The sequence below is a fragment of the Dermacentor silvarum genome, chromosome 7 (assembly GCF_013339745.2).
Source record: "Dermacentor silvarum isolate Dsil-2018 chromosome 7, BIME_Dsil_1.4, whole genome shotgun sequence".
NCBI lineage: Eukaryota > Metazoa > Arthropoda > Arachnida > Ixodida > Ixodidae > Dermacentor > Dermacentor silvarum.
This window is the reverse complement of record NC_051160.1, coordinates 186,744,546-186,760,189: the sequence shown is the minus strand read 5'-3', so window position 1 is coordinate 186,760,189 and position 15,644 is coordinate 186,744,546. Positions and strand designations below refer to the sequence as shown.

General features: G+C 43.9%; 1 long non-coding RNA gene across 1 annotated transcript; it reads right to left on the bottom strand.

Annotated features, from left to right (window-relative positions):
* Positions 1 to 1,551: 1,551 nt before the first annotated feature.
* On the bottom strand, positions 1,552 to 14,336 carry LOC125946596 (uncharacterized). The gene is made up of 3 exons (XR_007467686.1): positions 14,249 to 14,336; positions 4,797 to 4,817; positions 1,552 to 1,582 (listed from the first exon to the last, which is right to left on the bottom strand). It is a non-coding gene; the product is annotated as an uncharacterized LOC125946596 (long non-coding RNA).
* Positions 14,337 to 15,644: the final 1,308 nt, after the last annotated feature.

Genomic DNA, 15,644 nt, shown 5'->3' with positions numbered 1-15,644 from the left:
ACAGAGAGTGCGACATTACAGTTTCTTAGGCGAAACCTGAAATTTGCTTCACGTTAGGAAAGCGAATTCGGGCTATCGGCACCATTTTGTAAGCGTCGCGTCTGCGTCACGCCTCGAAGAAAATGGCGGAATGTCCAGAATAGCGCCCCAGAAAAAACCTCCTACGGGGCTGCTTGCGCGGCGCGCGTCTTGCCGCCGGCGGCGCGCCGCGTGCGTTTTATCGCTAGTTTGTGCGCACCTTGACGGCGCCTTTTCACCTAAGCTACTTCTTAAACCGTGGAACAAAAATTTGTAATAGCCTGAAGGTAAAGACCATGGGCTGTATGCCTCTTGAGTCTGTAAAGGAGTACGTTTGTCTAGGTCAATTACTCACGGGGAACCCTGATCATGAATAAGAAATTTACAGAAGAATAAATTTGGGTTGGAGTGCATACGGCAGGCACTGCCAAATCCTGACTGGGAGTCAGTGAAAAAAAAGTGTACAATCATTGCATTTTATCGGTGCTTACATATGGGGCAGAAACTTGGAGGTTAACAAGTTAAGGACCGCACAACGAGCGACGGAACGAAATATGCTAGGCCTAACGTTAAGAGACAGGAAGAGAGCGGTGTGGATCAGAGAACAGACGGGGATAGACGATATTCTAGTAGACATTAAGCGGAAAAAAATGATGCTGGGCAGGTCATTTATTGCGTAAGATGGATAACCGGTGGACCATTAGAGTTACAGAATGGATATCGACAGAAGGGAAGCGCAGTCGAGGACGGCAGAAAAACTAGGTGGGGTGAAGAAGTTAGGAAATTTGCAGGCGTAAGTTATAACCAGCTACCGCAAGACAGGGGTAATTGGAGACCACAGGAAAAGGCCTTCGTCCTGCAGTGGACATAAATATAGGCTGATGATGGTGATGATGATGAAAGACCATCCGCTATGCTGTTGTTGAGCACCTATCCCTTTGCCAAAGCTGAAGCCTAACTTTTAGCGAAAAACACTTTTATAAATTTCACATGATCATGGCCTTTTCAGGCTGCCTCATTCACCTTTTGAATACCTATTATAGCTTAATGTCCTGGAAGCCACTGAAATACTATCACCTGTCTAGAGGCATGCTATGTCTTCGACGAAAATATAATTGCTTTATTTAGTGTCTTTCATGCGAAGGCTTTGTAATGCTGCTTTGTGGTATGTGTAGATTATCCACTTTTGTCCACCAATGACAAATAACAGTGAACTGTATAGGCAGTGTACAATTTAGGTGTATGTACACAGAGTGAACGAGACCTTTCTATGATTTTTTTATTTACATAACTGCACAAATGTATGTTACTGAGAACTTTCCTGGCCCTCTCAAAATATTTTTTATGTACGTAGATGCTGAGAGATTGAAACGCGACAATCCTGACTACGTCATGACCAGCGCTTTTCGCACCGCGGGTGTACGATGGGTAATTGCAGGGGAGCAGATGTGGTATTAATGCGCTACAAATGCTTCCGGTGACATTGTCTGGCACAATGCATCATCTCGTTTTCCCTTATGCAATATCGACTTACCCATCAATTTGCGTTCTCCACACATCTTCTCTAAACAAAAAAAGAAAAAGAAATACAAATCGTTAGGTATCTCCATTTTATTCTCAAGCGACTTAAAAAAGCACATGTGACAAGTCATAGCTTCAATAAACCAAACACTTTTGCCGCACAAGAAAGTTTCGCTGATGGCATGATTGACAAATATAAAGTTGAACTTTCATTTCATTTCAATTATAACCTCAGTGCCTCACGACGTTACAGAGGGGGGCGCTCAAGCTACACAATACACATCAGTACATACAACAGGTAGAAGCTTTCAAATTAAGAAACAACATAATGAAACAAAAGTTGAAGAACAGAGTGGAATCTCTACACAAGGGAAGCCAAAAGTGCATAATCAGAAATAATGGGAAATCAGAAATATCATCATTCAAGCAAGGTGGTAACCGTTTGAAACAAGGAACAACAGAATAAACACAGTTCAACAGAATGTTCACTGATGAACCATTACCATGAATGGGTGTGAAACCACAGATAACACTATAGCTACATCAAACCAAAAATATTTGTTTTAGTTTATCTAATCTTGGATGAATCAGTGGGGCTTACGATGTCATTTGGAAGGTTGGTCCACTCGCGGCAAGAGTTCGAGGAAAATGAATTAAAATGTCTTACTGTTCTCTATTAGAAGCCAACAAATGAAGACACCAACCACAGCATAGGGGAAACTGCATGTACATATTATTTGAATTATGGAAATGATTAATTAATTGAAATGAAAGTGGGCGAAAAAACTAGCCGCAGTTGGGACACGAACCCACGTTTTCGCATTGCGCATGCGATGCACTTACCGATTGAGCTACGTCGGCGCCATTTTCCCATCCACCTTCTGGGCGTCATGCGATGACGTGGGTTCGTTCCCCACTTGCGTCCACTTGTTTTGTCATCGATTTTCACTTTCAATAATTTATAATTTCTTTAATTCAATTATCAAGTAGAAGTAATTTCCCCTATGTTGTCCTTGGTGTCATTTTTTGTTGGCTTCGTATGATATGAATAATTAAAATCGGGCCCCTCGGTTCCCTTTCTTCTCGTTCATTACATAACGAGGGCTCGAATCCGGCAACATTGATGCCTTCAGGTAGCATATGTGTGTTTATTGACCAGTTGCCTTCACCCAAAAAGATCACCTACTCGTGACGCCTGCGGCAGAAAGGACGTTCCACATCCGCCGCCTAGGTTTGTGAGTGATCGCGCTGGCTAGCACTCCCAGGATTATTTCTAGTTGTAAGACATAAATACCCCAGAAAGTGCATGGGAAAACGGCGCCGCGGTAGCTCAATGGTACGAGCATCGCACGCGTAATGCGAAGACGTGGGTTCGTTCCCCACCAGCGGCCAGTTGTGTTTTCATCCATTTTCATCTTCATTAATTTACCACGTCTTGACTTGAATTACTAAGTACAAGTAATTTCCCCGATGTTGTCCTTGGTGTCACTGTTCGTTGGATTCTTATGATATATATATATATATATATATATATATATATATATATATATATATAGCTGTGCGAAAGCGACGTGCGTCTGCTACGCGCTAAATATTGTGGTCGCTGTTAGCCAACATAGCGATAACTTTGCTCCTGTAACATACTACGTCACCCCAAGATGATACTTGAGCGACTCACCGCTCATCATACGCGTTTATGTGGTGTAAATACGGGGACTTTGTCTATTTCTTTCTATGCTTGCAGGTTTGTCACCGCAATGGTCCGCACTTGCGTGGCTGTTTCAGGCACAGATTGAGCGCGCACTTCTTCGTGATCGGAGGTATCTTAATTTAGTTAAGTGTGGGCAGTCTTGTAGACTACCTCCCGCACTCTGCTGTTTCCTTCTTAACATGAAAGTATATTTATCAAGTTATTCGGCATGCTCGCCGGTTCGTACATAGCAAATATACTTGCTGATAAATTAATACGTGGTTGTAATTACATAATGAAAAGAGACAACTTATTACAAGGAAGTGAGCTTTGCACATTTTACTTCCGTTGAAGGCAATAGCAGTGCTGATATATGAAATTAATAGCAATATTTGTAGTGCATCAAGGGTGGTAATTTTCACCACAGCTATGTCAATATAATGCAAACACACTTAACTGCGTCATGCGCCATAAAAACTTGCCAGTTTACGTAACAATCGTACTTTCAGCAATAAATTTTTTAATTGTTTTAATACCAGCCTGCGAAGACACCCAGTACCCAGAAGCTAGGGTTAGGAAAGTTCACAAGGGTTCGTAGACGCTTTAAAATAAATGTTGAATAAGATAATCTCTCCAACGTAATCTCTCCAACCAGCTAATCTCTCTAACAAATCTCGAACCATGTAATCTCTCGGAACGGTGGCCAAAAGTCAGCGTCGTATCTCTTCAGCAAAACATTATCAGATTTATGCAAGTGCTCTACGTGGGGTGTCCCAGGTCAATTTATTGGATGTTTTACAATATGTGAATGCGTTGTTAAAGCCCCGTTGTTCGTCAGATAATGAAGCAAACTACAACAAGTTTCAGAAAAAACCTTTACCAACGTTATTGAGCATCTAGCATTGAACTTCGTTAGTTAATCTTAAAGAAATGTGAAAGGCAGTTGTAGAGCTATAAAAAGACAATTTCTTCAGCAGCATTTACCACTATATCTATTGTGCAATCATTTTAGCGTCCTAAAAAAGGCAGCGATTGATGAAACAAAGAAAATGTGGAATAAACCACACGAGTTTATTATCTGCCATGAAAAACCTTATACTTTTTTGGAAAACAATACGCGGTTCTCGGCGCTCTTCCAAGGCACGGTCAATACAGGTCCCACCAAGAAACATTTTCGTTAGTGTTAAAACGCAGGAAACATTATTTCATAATATTGGCTAAGACATTGTGAAACCTTCGTACAGTAATCAAAGAAATATTCTTTAGGGGTTGTAATGCACATAATGGTATAAAAGCAGATCTCTAATCGCCATAGAATATCGATTTCTTGTTTTCGGCGCTCAAGTTCAAAACAAATACCGTTTACTTGTATGCTCTAAGTGCACTTATATGCATAAATAATTAGGCTTTGAATGTTGACGAATCCGATACGAATTACACAGTTAAGTTTGCCTAAACTGACTTATATAGACAATATATTCCAGAACGTGACAAATAGTAAAATTGTGCCATGAATAAAAACGAAAAGAGTATCTACAAGGGCTTCTGATAGATATTATCTACTTACCGAAGTAGTTCTTTTGTGTCTCTAAAAGGAAAATAAGAAATTAATGTGAAACCGTGCACACCTTCGTTTTCAATTTTCGAATGAAATATACTAGGCACAAGCGTACAAAACCGTAAAACGCTCTGTGTAAAAGTCCACTCTCAAATGGCTCAAGAAGAGAACTGAACTTACGCTGCGCGCCAGCGCGTAGTTGCACCACGCGATTCTCTTACAAGTTAACAACTTATTTGCGCAAATCATGCATCCACACAAATAATGCATGCATATTTAATATACTTTGAAGGAAAATGATTCCGGCAGAAGCTATCTCACAATAATTATCGACGTCAACCCAGTTAACCTTCAAGGAACTTAGCCACACACCGTATTGCCACTCCTGTAATGCTTCAGTATGTAGGCGTGTGTGCGGCCGCGCTCCTCTCGCACTTTCTTCTCCACACACCGCGTGATTTCGCAGCGACTCCGTGAAGACCGCACGTGATGCGTGTGTGCACATATATTCAGACAAGTTTGTCTGTACACATGGCGCGGATTAGATTCCGCCCAGCACTAGCAAAACATTACACTTTTTACCATCGAAGTGTGGACCCTACGCAGTGGCCCTTAACCAGTGCCCGAACACAGCGTTATAGCTTCATTCATGAGCGACAAGTGGCCAGTCCTCAATGGTGCGAAAGTGGTACATCGAAGAGTTGCACATACCTAGTGGCAAATACTAAGTGACCCAAGCTGACGTCAAAGAGGTTCGTCTCCACACAATCATAAAACACCACAAGGAGCTAAAAACGTCACCTTAAGAGAAACGTTAGACTATACAAAATTCAATGCGTTATCACGCTTACGGCACTTGACGCACTCTCCGGTGGCTGGCTGTCTGTCCATGCATTTGTACCTAACCGTTTACCCGCCTATATGAATCACGAGTAGCTCACGCTCACGCGGACTTGGAGCACTGGGTACGAGCGTATGTGCCACTCGGTCTGTGCTGGACTTCAATGAACGTCTTTGATGTGAACTTTGGCTACTGGGTATGGGCGAGTGGGTGTCGGCCGTTTTTAATTGAACCTCTTTGATTCCAACTTGAGTAATCAGGTATGTGCCACTGCGAGAGTGTAGCTCTACAAAGACGAAACAGATCCCGCAAATTGAGCCGATTCTACGCGCAATCGCACTCATGTAAAAAGAGTTTGTGAGGTGCAAGAACCCGGCGCTTGCATGGGCAGGTGGCGCCATAAATGGAATGGAAATGTGGCGCTTTTCAGGGAAAGTATTTCACGCTACTTTAAAGAGGTGCGCCAGAAATAAAATGTGGATGTGCCTCTCTTCAATGAACTTGTGGCCAACTTCGGTCACCGAGTATATGCCACTGAGTGTGCGGCAAGCGAATTCACAATTCTCAGTGCTCGAAGGCACCGACGCGCCCCACTTCATTTTTCGCATACCACGTGCTGGCTTTTTGGAAGCGCCAATAGAGAACACCGTGTGTCCAGAAAATGATGCGTTAATGGAGCCCGGTTAGTGCATGACGGGTAGTAAGTGTTCGCACCTAAAGGCAGGTGCATATTGGAAGCGATCGATGAACTACAGAAAGCATCACGAGAGCATGACAGGCAAAAAGAAAGAACGCGCAGTTGCCACAGGTTGAAGTAGACAGAAAAGGAAATATAACTGGAGATGAGATTCAAATACTGGTTCAAGGAAAGATCAAAGGTGATAGTGAACGTGTTGGTTGTCAGAAATACGGGAGAAATAGAAGGCCACACCATGGATATTGTAGAACCACATTAACTTATTAGGCAGGAAGTCTGCAACAATACAACATACCCTAGTCGATGGTGAAAACTGGAAGAGGGTGCAGCATTGAATTACATCCGAAAAAATAACAGCTGAATGATTTTGAAGGCAATGACGAGGCGGTTTTTGAGAAAAAGGAGCATGAACAAGAACCAGATGCAAAACGCGCTGGTGCTGAGAAATTTAAATTGGAGCAAAGCAGAAGAGAAAATTCCTAAGCGCGCAGCCTCGGGGTTAGACGAGCTTCCCGCTAGGCTGATTAACAAACTGGGACCAAAAGTAAGCAATCTCTGTTGAAAGCAGTAGGAAGAAACTCACAAGATAGAATACCAGACAGTTGGCGACAAAGTAGAATGAATTTCATTTATAAAGGTAAGCGGTAAAAAGATCGAGTTCGCTCACAGAGACCGTTGCCTATTACGTTGGACATATATACGTTAGCAATGCAGGCGATTCAATTAAAACTGCGCGCATAGTTACAGCACCATGGAATATTGAGAGAACTTACGAATGGCTTCAGAATCGGTAGGCGTCTGTACGATAACTTCGTTGTTCTTATTTAGTGCATTGAAATAACCAAAGAAAGGAGACCGTTATATGTGGCTTTTTTAGACGATACCGAAGCATATGACACCATAGACCAAGCATTTTTGGGATATTCTGGAAGGGGAAGGCTTAGGAAACGACTGTATACTGCTTTTGAGAGAGGTTTCCTTAGCAAATACAGTTTCCGTTGAATGGGAAGAGACGAGGAGTTAGGAGCAAATCAGCAAGGGACATGGAAGTGGTGTCTTTATTACCGCTGCTTTTTATGATGTACATAGCAAGGATGGAAAGGGTGCTAGAAGGAATTAATGTCGGGTTTAATCTCTACATACAAATATACGGGCACAATAGTAGAGCAGCAGCTACCAGGTTTGTTCTATGCGGACCACATTTTGTTGCTTGCTAAGAAGAAAAGCGATAGTGCAACGTCTGGCTAATATCTGTGGACAGGAAGGTGATAACTTAGGATTGAAATTTAGCGTTAAAATATGAGGTTTAATGGCGTTATACGAAAACAGTGAACAGACAGTGTCAATAAAGGGGCCACGAAATACCTCGGTTAAAATAATAAAAATACCTCGGTATTTGGATAAACGATAGGTAGTAGATATATGGAAGAAAGGAATAAAAAACGACAATAGCAAGGGGGAAGAGTAATGCGGGCATATTGAAACAAAGAGCGCTATGGGAACACAACAGGTACGAGCAGCTGCAGGGGATGCGGAAAGGTGTTGTGGTTCGAGGACTTCCATGTGGAAATGTGGTTGTTTGCTTTACGTCACGGGTACAAACAGGACTCGATGGCAACCAAAGGTCAGTTGGACGACTCACACTGGGCGCTCACGGAAAAACTAGAAATGAAGCTGTTCAGGGTGATATGGGCTGGGCATGTTTTGAAATGAGGGAAGGTCAGAGTAAAAATGACTTTGAAGAAAGACTGAGTACTATGAAATGAAGTAAATGGGTTGCGAGAGTGTTGAGATATTCGTACAGGAAAAAACGCTGGTTCACATTGGAGGAAAAGAACTGGGAATGCTAACCAGCGATTATGCTACCGGTATACTAAGCAACACGGCAACAAAGAAGGTCAAAAGTAAAATAAAGGAGGCTGGAACAATCTCACGGGTGGCGGCAATGGGAAATAAACCTGCAATGAGTAACTAACAGGTGGTTACCCAGCGAAGCTGAAACGTGCTACCCCGGTGTTAATGACTGGGTTAATCCCGACGGTTCTTTAAAAACACCTAAACCACCCATGGGTCCAAATTTAGTTATGGTGTGGCAGTTGCGCACGAGTCTGCAACGAACACGTATAGCCGCGAGAATTTTTCGAAATGGTGCCGTAATAGCGGAGTTACACGCGTGTGATGATCCAAACACAGCCCTCGCTCGTTTCGCTCTTCCTGTCGCTACGCTCCGTTCGTCGGCTGGCTTCTCCTCGCCGAGGGCTCCTTCAAATGTCACGTGACAAACGTCATCGCCAACGCGCTTTTCAAAACACCTGTCCACTTCCGGTTTAGGCACGTCCACGCTAGCGGCAAACATACCGACTGTGAACCGGCTTCCAGTGCCGTAGAACGTTTGGCGCGTGAGAGGTGTCCAAAATCAACGGCAGTTGTACCGGGTGCACTGCCCACTGCAAGACCGACGGGTCAGCACGTGGCGCAGGTCATTCATGCTCAGATTGGAGACAAACTCATCGAATACAACAGGTAATATTTCTTCCTTGCTCATCTTTTCGTTCAAGTGGTTCTCAAAAAAGAAAGGTGCAATGATCCTGTCCGCGAGTATGCCACACCACACATACACACTCCAGCGAACTTGAATCTTGTACTGCCACATCCAGTTTGAATTTTCTTGTGACCAATAAGGCGCGTTGTGAATATACACAGTGCTATTGCGGGAAAATTGAGCTGTCACTGCCCAAAATATTTTGTGTACGAATTATTCCCTTCATTAATTTTTATCAGGCCCCAATTGCAGAAGTCAACCCACCTTTCAAAGTCCGACTCAATTAGGTCCTGGTGAAAGCATAAACATGATAGGGATGGAACATATGCTTTCTGAGCACATTTGCGACTGTTCCAATGCTGTGACTGCACTGATCGGCAATCTGTCGGATGCTGAGTTCTGGTATCGACGGTACGCACGCGACAACGTCGATAACAAAGTCTTCATCGACCATTGTCTTCATGGTCTGTCTCGGACGATGGATTGATCGTGTTGTGTGAAAGCACCGAAACACGTTTAGGAAAGTAGGACAAGTTGGAAGGGGGCGGTGTGGGTGGCGAGTTGCGTGCAGCCGCATTGCCAATGAATGTTGCCATTCATCTCAGGCATTGCATGTACCATGTCTGTTTTTTCTTCGGTAGAACACCTTCACCCACAAGAAGCAGCCATATTAGCACGAAGGGACTCCACGTGAATATTCTTGATTATCCTTCCATACAGAAGCGCCGCTATTTCGGAAGCCCTCTAGTAGATTGCAGTGAAGCTGACGCGTTCACAAGATGATGTCCCCCGCCGGGGTGGCTCAGTCGGCTAAGGCGTTGCGCTGCTGAGCACGAGGTCGCGGGATCGAATCCCGGCCCCGGCGGCCGCATTTCGATGGAGGCGAAATGCAAAAACGCCCGTGTGCTTGCGTTATAGTGCACGTTAAAGAACCCCAGGTGGTCAAAATTAATCCGGAGCCCTCCACTACGGCGTGCCTCATAATCAGAACTGGTTTTGGCACGTAAAACCCCAGAAAGAAGAAGACAAGATGATGTCCCGGCGCAATCTCATGTAATGCAAAAATGTGCTGAAGAATTATCTCTTGTTATCGCGTTTAACAGGATCATGCGAACTGCGTAGGGCACACCTCGCTGTCATGTCTTGATTCACCAGCCGAGAGAGGAAGGGAACAGTTATATTCTTTGCCTGTGCCTCCGCCCTGTTGTCAGACTAAATTCCGCACGCAACGGCCGCATCACATCTGGGAGGAGCTCGCTCTCTTGCATCCGTAATCGTGCGAACAGCAGATTGGAGTCGGATATCTCGGAGCACAGACATGCTAGAAGAATTCTTCCAAGTGGAACTGTGTTGAAACACGACTGCCTCTAACATTTGAATATAAACATACAACGTTACTGCAGTCAATAAAAAGGTAATTATTCAATTTTAGGTAATTGGGCTGCTGACAGCGACAATTATCATCTCACATTGCGACCCCCTGGCCACATAACTTATTTGCCGAGGAGGTCATCGCGTGCCTTCTAGTGTCTAATATTTAGAAAACCATTAATCTTAATTTTGAACACCCGGTATATTATTTTCATGCTTTTCAGTTTCGTGGGCTTTTGGTTAGATATAGGTAGGTAACGAATAAGTGTATTGTCTTTAAACAATTTCTTACTTCAAGTAGGGTTACTTCTCTACGGCGTCTTCTTAGCACGAAATAATGGTCGGTAGTAGGAGTAACCCAGGCGTCTGGTGTTCTGAGTGCGATCGTTCCTACGTGGTTTGAGTCAGTAAGCGAGAGAAATGCGAGAGATTTCATCTATACAGTATATATGCTAGGGTCGCGACTATACCATTTATAGTAGTAGAAGGATAAGCTAATAAAGTGGGTCGGAAAGCTAGGAAAAGAACTCAACAGCGAGGAGAAGCAGATGAAGGTTATAGAAAAAAAACGTTTCGCCCGAAAGATGACGCATCGATTGCGAGAGTGCATATATACTTGACTCACTCACACATTGAATGACTTTAGGCCCCTCTACAGCCATGGTGCATTTTAGACTTCATTAACCATTGTTAACTCTTTTTATCATGTGCATGGCGCTCTTTGGCCAGAACTGGCCCTTGCGCCATTAAAACAGAAATCATCATCATCATCGATTGCGAGAGCAAATTAGCGTAAAGGCATACGAAGTAAGGATTGTAGTTGTATCGGCCGTATAAATTTGGAACAATTCGCTTACTAACTAAATTACAAGCATGGCGTCAGCGCACACAGGCAAATATGAACACATCACACTCGATAACCGCAGGCCGTCGCTGTCAAAATGCTGGCGTCAGGAAGTGCGTCAGCAGCAGCGAGCGATGTGAACTTCGTGCTGTATATCGCTTCAGCGCAAACTGAGCGACGAGAACTCCACATGAACAAAGGTATGAGCAGCCTACACATCACTTCCAGGATAAGGCGCTCGCGACCGCGCGCGACTGTGCAAAGTACGCAGTTGCTTTGTACAGTCGCTTTGTAAGTACGCAAACCGAAGTTTTCTGAGATTCTCGCCGTTGATCCTCACTCCTAAGCCTTCCAAGACTAAGAGCTTGAATACTTCTTCTAAGCATGCAGTGTATAGCAATAGAGAGATTGTGTCTCCTTGCCTAACCGCTTTCTTGATAGTTAACTTTCTACTTTTCTTGTGGAGAACCAATGTAGCTGTGGAATCTGTGTAGATATTTCCCAAGATATTCAGGTATGCCTCCTGTAGTCCATGATTACGTAATGCCTCTACGACTGCTGGTATCTCTGCTGAATCGAATGCTTTTTCATAATCTATGAAAGCCATATAGAGAGGTTTATTGTACTCCGCAGATTTCTTGGTTACCTGATTAATGACAGGAATGGGATCCATTGTAGAACATCCCTTCCTGATGCCAGCCTGTTCTCTTGGTTGATTGAAGTGTTGCCGCAGGAATATATTAGAAATTATCTTAGTGAATACTTTATACAGTATTGGAAGCAAGCTAATGGGCGTATAATTTTTCAGTTGTCTAACGTTTTCCCTCCTATTGATTAGTATATTGTTGGCATTCTTCCAGTTCTTTGGTACGCTTATCTAGGTCAATTACTCACAGGGGACCTTGCTTATGAGAAGGAAATTTAAAGAAGAAAAATCGCAGTATCACTCTAAAGGCGAAGCATCATTTGTGGTAGCAAATTAGTAGAGAGCTTTACGCAGTAAGGATAGTAGTTTTATCGGCTGTATAAGCTTGGACACATTCGCTTACTAACTGAATCAGCAATCATGGTGTCAGCGCACACAAGCAAACATGAATAGATCACATTCGATGACCGCACACAACCGCTGCCAAAACGTTGGCGTGATCAAGCGTACCAGCAGCAGTGATTGAAGGTTCGTGCGGTCTAATTGACATTAAGATAAAAAAGTGAAGCTGGGCAAACCAGGTAGTGTGTAGGATGGATAACCGGCGGGCCGTTGTGGTTACAGAATGCATACCAAGAATAGGGAAGCGCCGTCGAGGACGGCAGAAAACCAGATGGGGAGACGAAGTTAGGAAATTTCCAGGTGCAAGTTGGAATCAGCTAGGGCAAGACAGGGGTTATTGGAGATCGCAGGGAGAGGCCTTCGTCCTGCAGTAGACAAAAATATAGGCTGATGATGATGGTGATGATGAAGGAGAGGTATGTAGGGCGAAGGTATTGACCTACTCTAGGGACGGGGGACAAGGATCGAGAAGCAATTATTGAAAGGGGTGACGGAAACGAAGTGTGAACCGCCGTGTGCATGGTGTCAGAGGTGGAAAGAGAAGGGTATGGAATTGAAAGGACAGTGTTTGTAGCAAAGGAGCGGATTGGGAAGCTAACTAAAGCAATGAATTTCAGTCATTCACTCTAACTTCATCGTGCAGGCAGCGAAATGACTTTTGTGCATGACGAGATACATTTTACAGGTAGTCTAGCAACAGAGTTTGGAAATCAATTCGTGGCACAGGCATTAGCTTTTTCAGGCGGGCTCAAGGCAGACAGGGAGGCCGAATACGTATTCAATGTAGAGACACACCGGCAAGGATCAGAAAAAAAATCAGAAGCACAGTGAATACGTGTAAACATGGTAAAAATTGTCATATAAACATGCAGGCTAATCGCAAGCAGAATAAATGGCAGTACATTCAAACGCAGCTGATTGACGAAGTTTTTAATGTGTACGCCTTGACCGAAGCGTATTTACAATAATTGGACAAACTTCCTGCTATTGACAATTTTGTACGGGAGGGGTGCAACAGAATGACTGGGTCAAGCAACGCGGAGCGTTAATTGGTGAATCTTCACTAATTAAGGACAATTCTGCATGAGGTAGACGCAGCAGTAAACTCCAGGCCGCAACGCAGTTATCTATCAACGACACTAGATAAAAAATCGCAGTTTCGCCTGAAAGGCGAAGCACCGATTGCTATAGCAAATTAGTGGACAGCTCTACAATGTAAGGATAGTAGTTTTAGCGGCCGTGTACACTTGTAAACATAGGTACACTAACTAAATTACCAAGCATGGTGTCACGTACGCACAAGCAATCATTAACGCATCTCACTCGATGACTGCGGATGCTTGTGGTCAAAATGCTGGAGTGAGTCAGCACAGCATCAGCAGCGAGCGAATTGAGCTTCGTGCCGACCCTCGCAGCAACGCGATATCAGCCGCCAAAACCCAGGGAGGGCGGACTCTGCACCCGCCGCAGATGGCTTTCAAGTTACAGCCGCGGGGGCGGGCGCTCGCAGCGCAGAACCCCCCTCCCCCCGTATCCTTCCGGCCTGGCGGAAGCGCGCGGCCGCCGCAAAGCGCGACCCTTACACCTCCCTACCCTCCCTCCGGAGCGTTGTGCTCGACTAGAAGACTGCGCGCTCCCTTCCCGCTTTCCGCCCTTGCGTGCGCGAGCCGCGATTGCCGGCTCACCTTCGCATGCTTTCACTCGTACATACAGCCTACGGCGTGTGGTGACGATTTTATTGCCCGTGGACTTTATACAGAACCTCACGGCGACGACGACGGGGACGGCAGAAGTGCCCTTGGAGTGTCCATGTAATTGCTATCATAATAGAAGGAAATATTAGTGAATTAGCATGGCTTTTACTAGTGCAGAGAGATTTATTATGAACTAAACATGGATGAGGATCCACAAGGTAGTTATATCAAGAAATAGGAGAAACGCCGCATTCAATCAAATTATACTGTAGCTGTGCAGCTCGCGTGCTACACACCGCCGTGGCAGTGTTCTTTACGGTTTTGTGGGATGAGCGCACACTGAATGACGAAGCGGTAAGTCGTCATCTATTATAATTCATTATTATTTTCCATGAAAGAAAACACAAACATTTAAAGTGCTTACCAGAGCCGTATTGCCATTCGTCATACCTAACAACGGAACAGTTATTTGTATAGTTTTGGTATTCCAGTACTGCTTTCACTTCGTGTTCTGCGTGCATAAGAGAAAACATATATACATATTTGAATTGTGCCTAAAATGGCAAGACAATCAAAATCATAACTATGGGTCATACTTCACCTAAGAAACGCCCATTTGCCTTTTGTGCGCTGTTCGCCAAACTACCTCATTAGTCGGTTCACTGAAAGTTAGCCCGCTACTTGAATCAGATTGAGCCCGGCTAAACAGAATTTCGAGGAGTCTAAGTTCGAATGAGCTTAGACTCACATGTTATGTGCCGATGAGTGAGTGGCACCTGCTTGTGACACATACGCAGTGACCCAAGTTAGCGTGAAAAAGATTCATTGAAGGGTGGCACATGCCTAGTAGTGCACGTTGGGGTAAAGAAAGTTACAGACAAACACGCATACCGCAATTTGGATGAAGTTTCCACAGAATGGTATTCACAATAAATATAATTTACCTTTATATATATATATATATATATATATATTATAGTCCGAGTGAGTTCCGTTTATATTGTTGACCAATTCCAACAACTTGTAACACCGATTATAAAGCGCACTGCGCTGAATCTACTTTTCGAATGGAAACTCAACTAAAACAAAGATTAAGTACGTGGAACCAGAACTGAGGAGGTCCCTTTTTTACTTGGACACCATACAAACAACGAAAAGCGTTTTGCAAACAGCGCCAGTGTGAAACAAAAATACAAATCTTAACGCGATGTACTTCGTGATCGATGGGTGGGTTTGTGTTGGCAGTCTTCTAGACACCGAGTGGCATTCTCGGTGTAATTTTCTTAGTTACCGGTTTTTTCCCGAGAGTCCATCGTAACAAACGATACGTAAGTGAAAGCGCGGAAGCGGCACGTGATAGAAAAATACACACAGAAAGACTTGCAAACCACACGCCCAGGGAAAACTCAGAATATAAATAAGAATAAAAACATTAGTAAGCTTCACAAAAACGTAGCTGCACAATTCCCAAGGTGGCAGTTTCCATCACTAAACTTTGATTGAAGGGTAACAACCCGTCCGTATAACGAATGTTTGAATGAAGGCACATGTAACCGAAACTTTCCGTAACAAACGAACGCAATTCTTGAATACCAACTCAGCTTCATTGGTGGTGTGGTAGATTGAACGTAAATGTAATCTGGCAAACTTGAAAGAACAGAACATGGAGGTACACGTGTAATACAGACTCGCCAACAAATTCAGATTGCAACACACGAAAAAACTTCAATTCACATGGTCTGACTAATTTCACATCTACTCATAATCACTAGGCTAAATTACACTCACATGTACCTAAATGCACTCCATGAATGAGGCTA